Source organism: Schistocerca gregaria, unplaced genomic scaffold (assembly GCF_023897955.1).
Source record: "Schistocerca gregaria isolate iqSchGreg1 unplaced genomic scaffold, iqSchGreg1.2 ptg000045l, whole genome shotgun sequence".
Classification (NCBI taxonomy): Eukaryota; Metazoa; Arthropoda; class Insecta; order Orthoptera; family Acrididae; genus Schistocerca; species Schistocerca gregaria.
Window position 1 is genome coordinate 192,501 of NW_026061703.1, and position 7,417 is coordinate 199,917.

Genomic DNA, 7,417 nt, shown 5'->3' on the forward strand with positions numbered 1-7,417 from the left:
CTTGGTCGGGAAGTGGGTCAGCGCTAACGTGCCGGGCCTGGGCGAGGTGAGTGCCGTAGGGGTGCCGGTAAGTGCGGGCGTTTAGCGCGGGCGTGGTCTGCTCTCGCCGTTGGTTGGCCTCGTGCTGGCCGGCGGTGCAGGATGCGCGCGCCTGCGCGGCGTTCGCGCCCCGGTGCTTCAACCTGCGTGCAGGATCCGAGCTCGGTCCCGTGCCTTGGCCTCCCACGGATCTTCCTTGCTGCGAGGCCGCGTCCGCCTTAGCGTGCTCCTCCGGGGGCGCGCGGGTGCGCGGATTCTCTTCGGCCGCCATTCAACGATCAACTCAGAACTGGCACGGACTGGGGGAATCCGACTGTCTAATTAAAACAAAGCATTGCGATGGCCCTAGCGGGTGTTGACGCAATGTGATTTCTGCCCAGTGCTCTGAATGTCAACGTGAAGAAATTCAAGCAAGCGCGGGTAAACGGCGGGAGTAACTATGACTCTCCAAATGCTCACATGATGCGTCATATACGGACCCTCTCGGTCCACTCTTCGTCCTAGTGATGTTGAGTGGATGATGGTTCGCTTAGCCTCTCGGTGGGAAATCCTAGCTCTGGCCTTCACGTGGCGGGGGTCGTGAGAGGTTCTGAGGAAGGCTATGCTTTGGTGTTAGTCTCCCAAGTTCCTCGACCGACAGAGCAGGGTGTGTTTTAGGGCAAGGGGGTTGCCTCCCCCCTTGCCTATGTTCCAGCTGGCCCGAAGACAAGAAGTAAACATGGTACCAGGCCTCCCACTGGAGTGCCTGTGCCAGCTGATGAGCCACCCAACCAGCCAACCGATGCGGGTCGAGCGCTGCTCCCCGTGATCTGCCCGGAGTGCGCGAGGTCTTTTTCTACGAAGACTGGACTTGGTGTCCATCGCCGTCGTGCTCATCCTGCTGCAGCCAATGCAGAGATTCAGACGGAGAGGAAGAGGCCGAGGTGGTCAGAAGAAGAACTGTTGCGTTTGGCTCACGCCGAGGCAACCCTGACCATCCGTGGGTGCAAGTTCTTTAACCGGGAGCTCTCTAAGGCCTTTCCTGCGCGTACGCTGGAGTCCATCAAGTGCCAGCGTAGGGCGCAGGCATATAAGGATAGTGTGGCGAGGTTTGTTGCTGAGCTCTCCAGTAGCGGTCATGGTTCTCATGATCCTGCTGCTGAGCCCAATGCCGGGTCCTCTGTTTCGCTTTGTCCACCTCAGGGGGATGATGTTGACCTTGCCATCTGGTCCTTTGTGGCCGAGCTCCCTCTATCAGGCCGCCGTTTTCGCTCTCTTGATGCTCTTCTTGCCCTTGGACCTACCACTAGCCGAGATACTGTCCGAGCCATGTTGCTGCCCGCTTTGGATGAAATTGGGAGTATGGAGCCAGCAGCCCATCACTCAGTAAACGTGCGGAGCCAACAGCCTCCAGAGCGGAAGCGTGCTCGGAGAAGGTGGGAGTATGCAGTAGTCCAGCGTGCCTTCAAGAAGAATGCGGCACGTTGCATTAATGGGCTTCTTGATGGCACCCTTCTGCACAAGCCCCCGTCCATCCCGGGGCTGATCGAGTATTGGACAGACCTCTTTACTCCACCGCGTGTCAGGTCGCGCCCTCCACGCGGTGAGGGTCTTTCTGAGAGGCTGTTGCCATTCTCGAAGAGGGTGCCCTTCCACAAGCTATGGGCTCCTATCACTGCGGAAGAAGTGGCTACTGCTCTACCACCTCGGAGCTCTGCTGCAGGCCCTGATGGGCTTACACCTGCTCAATTGCGTCGCCTCCCCCGGGAGGTTCTCGTCAAAATCCTAAATATCCTTCTCCTCTCCCGTTGCCTTCCATCCCGTCTCCTCCAGGCCAGGACTACCCTGCTGCCCAAGAAGACAGCCGCAGCATCTCCCGCTGACTTCCGTCCGATTACAGTGTGCTCGGTGCTAACCAGAGCCTTCCATAAGGTCCTGGTTGGCCGCCTCATGCGCTACTGCACTTTGGATGGTCGTCAGCGGGCTTTTATCCCTCAGGATGGGATGCTTCACAACACCTTTATTCTCGATCTGGCGATGACTCAGGCGCAGAGGGCCGCTGGTTCGCTGTACGTGGCGTCCCTGGATGTGTCGAAGGCCTTCGACTCGCTTGCTCATGGTGCACTCGGCCCTGTGCTGAGAGCCCATGGTCTGCCAGTCGAGTTCATTGACTACGTCCGGGAGTGCTATGGGGCGGGATCGACGGTCATCTGTGCTGGTGGAAAGTCGTCTGATCTGGTACGGCCTTCGAGGGGTGTTCGGCAGGGTGATCCTTTGTCCCCTATCCTTTTCAACATGTCAATAGACATGCTTTTATCCCGTCTCCCTGAGCATGTTGGGGCACGCATCCTCGGACGGCGAGTAAATGCCGCTGCATTCGCTGACGACCTCCTGCTGTTCGCCGAGACTCGAGATGGATTGCAGGAACTACTCACCATCGCCACGTCGGCTCTGGGTGATCTTGGACTCGAGGTCAACCCTCGTAAGTGCTTCTCTCTCAGCCTGGTGCCATCAGGCCGGGAAAAGAAGACCAAGGTCGACGGGACCGTCACCTTTCGTGCTGGTGGTAAGAACATTCCAGCACTGGCGATGGGAGATACATTCAAGTATCTAGGACTGCAATTCACTACGTGCGGACGTAGTCTGTTCCATCCTCGGCGGGAGGTCGAGAAGCTGCTTGACATCATTAAGCGTGCTCCACTAAAGCCTCAGCAGAGACTGTATTCCCTTCGGTCCATTATCCTCCCGGGTATCTACCATGGTCTGGCTCTGGGGAGGACTCGTCTGGGGGCCCTCTCTTCCCTGGATGTCTGCGTGCGCGCAGCCGTTCGAGCTTGGCTGCGTCTGCCAGCGGATACACCTGTTGGATACTTCCATGCCCCCATTACTCATGGGGGCTTGGGGGTCCCATCAGCCCGCTGGCTCGGTCCTCTCATTCGAAGGAGGAGACTGGCGAAGATTCAGGGGCTGGGTGTTGCTGCGGACGACTCTTCCCAAGACCTGTTGCGACGTGAAATTCTGCAACTGGACAACGCCTTGCAGTGGGGTGGGGACATTGTTAAGAACAGTTACCAACTGGGCCGGTGCTGGGCCGAGCGCCTGCACACCTCAGTTGATGGCTCTGCGTTACGTAAGTCTGCCCAAACACCTGGGCAGCACTGCTGGGTATCCACCACTCGGCAGTTCATCACAGGCCGCGATTTTATCTCCTGCCTACGTGCTAGGATTAATGCCTTGCCTACCAAGGCACGACTCCTACGTGGCAGGGAGGGTGACACCAGGTGTCGGGGTGGCTGCAACGCAACGGAGACGGCGAACCACGTTATCCAGCAGTGTTGGAGGAGCGATGGGGCTCGCATTGCCAGACATGACGCAGTGGCGTCTTATCTGGCGCGAGGCCTACGCCAAAGGGGCTACAGCGTTCTGTTGGAGCCTCACCTTCGTACATCTGAAGGATTAAAGAAGCCGGATATCGTGGCAAGCCGTGAAGGAGCGGCAGTGATCATTGATGCACAGGTGGTTGGTGACACTCTCGATCTCGATCGCTGTCATCGTGAGAAGATCGCGGTCTACGACCGGCAGGCTGTTCACAAGGAGGTGCGAGAGCTCCTTCCGGCGGTTCACGACATCACCACAACGTCAGCGACCATCAACTGGCGTGGGATCTGGTCTCCTGCCTCTGCTAAAGCACTACAGCAGGTGGGCGTGACAACAGGGCATCTATCAACGCTGGCCACAAGAGTTCTTCTGGGCAGTATTATGGCGGCGCGGCGCTTCGACACCATGACTGCCCCTCGCCGCCGCACGATGCCCCGCACCGGCGTTGGTTAGGGCGTGCTCAACCCTTCAGTTGCTGCCTGGCTGTTAAAAACAGGCATAATCCCCTCTTTGTCTATGTTTGTGTTTAGTCTTAGTGTGCTATCCTTTCATGTATTTATATTTTGTGTGACATCTTTCAACCCAGTGTTAGCGAATATATCTAGGCATTATACACAGCATTAGTATAAAGATGGCAAATATAGCCAAATGCCTCGTCATCTAATTAGTGACGCGCATGAATGGATTAACGAGATTCCCGCTGTCCCTCCGCGCGAGCGCACGCGCGCGTTTCGGCTCCCGCGTCTTCGTCGCGTTCATCCCGGAAAAGTGTCTTGATTCCGTGGAAAATCGGCACAGTGCTTTCGGGTATCATTCTACAACGCGTGTAAAAATTTCAAGGCCGTACGTTTCATACTTTCCGATTTATGGCAAGTTTAGTGAAAAGTGTCTTGTGCCGCGTGTGAATCGGGTTACCGCCGAGGTGGCCACTGCGCGCGCACTACTGGCCACGCGCTTTCGCCTCACACACTTTCGCGGATAGTGTGAAAATTTACGCTCCGATATCGGTGAAACTGTGAGCAAATCTGCGCCGATACATATCACGTCTCGTGCTCAAATTTTATCGTTCTACGTAAAATACTACCCGTAATATTACCAGTTGTGTGAAATACGCGATGCTGTTCTGTGCGAGTGTTTTTTGTGCGTTTTCCCACGATATTTTGAGTGCGTAAGAGTGCTCCGATACCGATGAGAATTTGATCGTAGTTCTACAACAGTGCCACGATTATTCTACAGGAAGCAGATCTGCATTATATCACTGGTGATCAAGTTATAAGTACTTGTCTCCGGCCTACAAGTGCGGCAGCAATCTACACATCTTCCTCCAAATACAAGTGATTATAGTGCTTCATCTTAAATCAAAATACGCCATTGGAGTTGTGGAAAGTTCCTGAGATGCTGTGGAAGACATCATCACAGTAAGTGCAGCGGCATTTGCATAATAACGGGGTCCTTGACATTGTTTGAAAGCTGCCTGTCGGCGCCGCCTTACCGGCGAACCAGAGAGCAGAGGTGGAATACAGACCCACTTGTTGAGAGCACATGCGCTAGCAACCCGCTGAAGTAACTAAAATCCCAGACAGACAGTGTGAAAGAGCAGTCTTTCCTCAACCTATATGTATGCGCAAAATAATTTTAAGTCTTTTAGTTTAGGAAATCAAATAGCTTCTGCTGCAAAGTGCGCTGACTGGCACAAATAGGCGACGGCAAGCGCGTCTAAACTCAGTGACAATTTATCGGCTAACTGTTACACAAGTGAAAATCCCAGATAGACAGAGTGAAACAGCATTCATTCCTCAATCACTATGTATACGTAGAATAGTTGTAAGGTCTCTAGATTTTAAAATTTAATTAAATAGTTTCTGTGCAGAATAGGGCAGAGGGCAGGCGCGAGTTCAGCTTAGTCCCTTACGACAAATTAAGGTCAATGTAATTCTAATACAGTGGTAGGGTACACTCCTCTTGATCACCCCCAGCGTTTTTTTTTTCCGTGCATGCGACCGCGGCACGTCGATGTTATTCTAGGTCATTATTTCTCTTGGAGGTGTTATTATATGTACAATGTAACATAATCCAGTGATATTGTTGATATTAATTGATAATGTTCAGTGTTTAAAATAATTTTTAGACACAGACAATCTGAATCAAAATTGTTCTTGTTGTGGCCCGCGCTGTCCGAACATGCGATGTGCCAGGCGCGAAGCTAGTTTGAGCCCCTTGGCCACCCCCTGTGTTTACTGTCAAAAAGTAAATTGATGTTGTCGTGACGTGCGCTCTCCACCCATGTGATTGCGGCACTTATTTCTAAGGAATGTGACAAGATAAGGACAATGCAATCTAATACAGTGGTAGTGCACACATTCTTTAGTCATGCTCAGTGACTGAAAAATAATTTTAAATTGATAGTGTGAATAATGAAACCTTGTTATTCGCTACTGGCGCTGTCCGTAAATACGATTACAGTCGATGGGAGGCTACTATAGGCTCTACGCCTTCCAAATCTGAGAAGATATGAATAATATAACCTAACAAAGTGTTGGCGTAAACCTCCCTCAGCCGCGAACAGTGATTAAAATAATTTTTCAGTCTCATAGTGTCAATAGTTAAATTGTATTTGCTGTGGGGTGCGCGATCCGCAAATGCGGGTGGAGCTGGTGCGAAGTTAATTTACTGCCGTCCTTCTGCAAATTCTGGAAAGATATGGACAATTTAAACTAATACAGTGTTAATGTACACCATACTCCGCCACGAGTGTGAATTTCCGATTTGCTGGACCTGTGTTTTTGAAGCCGCGGCAGCGAGCGGACCCTACAGAGCGCAACAGACTGCCCCCGCCCACCACCCCGCGAGAGCGACCGCATTCCAGCGCCCGGCCGGCTCGGTCGCTGCAGGCAGGCAGCCGACGCGCTTGTCCCCAGCCCGCCCAGGTAGGCTCGTCCCCAGGCGGCCGGTGAGGACCAGAAACCAGCTCTGCAGCAGCACTACGCGCTGTGCTAAGCCACTCGCGACTAACGAACCGGCGGAGTGTTTCACGCGCAAGTGTACAATAGCGGATTCTACAAGGACGCACTTAATAACTCGAGAAAAGGCCACATGAAACACACAAGGTAACACCCAAAAACAAAACAAGAATGGGAACAAACAAAGAAATGTCGCCTACAATAACAGAGCCCAACAGAAACTCGCTGGCCCCCATGGAGAACGATACCTCCAAATCCCAGGAAGATCTGGAAAACATGGCAGCTATGAGGGAAGAAATAGTGGCGTTCCTTTTCAATGAAACAAACAAGATAAACAATGTCCAGAAAAAGTTTATTTTGGGAAAATTATCAGCATATGAGCAAATTGTGCGGAGATACGAAATGGAAATCTTGGAACTGAAAACGGAACTCAGGTGCACTAAAGCTGCCCAAGCTGCAAAAATACCAGTACAGGAAACATATGCTTCCAAGGCATCCACCAAAGTGATACCCACCAACAAAATTCAAGGCCCAAAACCTGAGCCCAAATTACTGGTTGTAAAGCCAGCAGAAGGAGCACAACAAGCAGCAAAAGATCTCGAGGAAACAGTAAAAAAAGTCATCTCGACATCGCTGAAAGATGTGAGGGTCACGAAATTTAAGACTACAAGGGACAAAAACGTAATACTAGAATTCCCAGACACCGAAGAAGCTAATAGACTGAAGGAGTGTGAAGAGCTTAGTCGTTCTGGGCTTACCATACAGGACCCCAAGAAAAGGAATCCCAGGGTAATTCTCTTTGATGTTCCAAGAGAAATGCAAGAAGAACAGCTGAAAACTGAGCTGTATGAAAGTAATCTGTCGAGAACAGGCCTCACACTTGAAGAGGTTGTGAGTGGAACACAGATCGCCTTCAAAACTGGACAAAAGAATCGAGAAGTGGTGAACCTAGTGCTGGAGGTGGCACCAAAAATATGGAACAGGCTGACTGACCAAGGACGAGTGTATGTCCACTGTACATCACACAGGGTGCAAAATTACACAAATATTAGCAGGTGCTA